Source organism: Myotis davidii, unplaced genomic scaffold (assembly GCF_000327345.1).
Source record: "Myotis davidii unplaced genomic scaffold, ASM32734v1 scaffold4152, whole genome shotgun sequence".
Lineage (NCBI taxonomy): Eukaryota > Metazoa > Chordata > Mammalia > Chiroptera > Vespertilionidae > Myotis > Myotis davidii.
Genome location: NW_006283169.1, coordinates 83,735 through 84,860, shown reverse-complemented (window position 1 = coordinate 84,860; position 1,126 = coordinate 83,735).

Sequence of the window (1,126 nt, the reverse complement as noted above, 5' to 3'; positions counted from 1 at the left end):
ACTGTGGGGCCACAATCCCTTCGATCTGAACCAGCACCATTATTTACTTACTAGAAGCCCGATGTACGAAATTCGTGCAAGAGTAGGCCTTCCTTCACCCTTGCTGCTGGCACTCAGGACTGGGCTTTGACTAGAAGGACAGAAGGACAGAAGGACATCCGGTCTAATTAGCATATTACACTTTTATTATTCTAGATAGCATATCTTCATATCTGTATACCATATAAAATACAGAAGAGCTAAGGAGGCTAGGCACCGCTGGTACTTTGCCTATTATAGGATGCTTCCCCCTAATAATTCCAACAGTACCTGTACTTGGGCCCGGGAGGATTTACCCCTGCTGCCCCCACCCCCACTGTTGGGAGGATGCACAGGATTTATTTTTTTATTTTTTTACAAAGGTGAACACAGATCTGAGAATGGAGATAAACTTGCAGACCAGTTCTCTGAGAGATCAAACTTTTTAGGAAGTTCAAAATCTGGGAAAACAAATCCCTGAAAACAGAGCTCAGCCACCCTAAGACCAAGAAGTCTGCTGGTGGCTTATTTTCGTTCAGCTCACTGCTAAGAATGGTTTTTACATTTTCAAATGATTTTCGGGGGAGCGAGCGCAGAGCGCGGGGCAGGGGGGTAGGGGGGAGGAGGATCAAAAGAAGAATGCTGTTTAGCGACACGTAAAACTTTTATAAAATTCAAATTTGTGTCCATAACTACTGTTTCATTAGAACACAGCCACACTCATTCTTTGAAGTATTTATTGGCTCTTTGAGCTACAACTCTAGAGTTTAACTAATTGTGACAAGAGGCCCTATGGCCGGCAAAGACTAAAATACTTAGTGTTCGCGCCCCGTTTGGGATGTCTTCCGTCCCCTCCGAGGGGAGCGTACCTGGTTTGAAGGGTGCTGGTCTACATTGCCACCCCTGGGCAAGTCCCTCCTGTCCATGAGCCTCAGTTTCCCCCACTGTAAAATGAGAAGCGTAGACGCAATGATCTTTGGGGACCTGTCTAGCAGGGGATCAAGTCAATAAGGGGGTGGGGGCTCCTGGAGGACCGTGACTTGGTCGGTGGGGACCGGCTGACGCGCACAGGGCGGGTCCCTTGGGGTTTCCATGCCCGCGGGCGAGC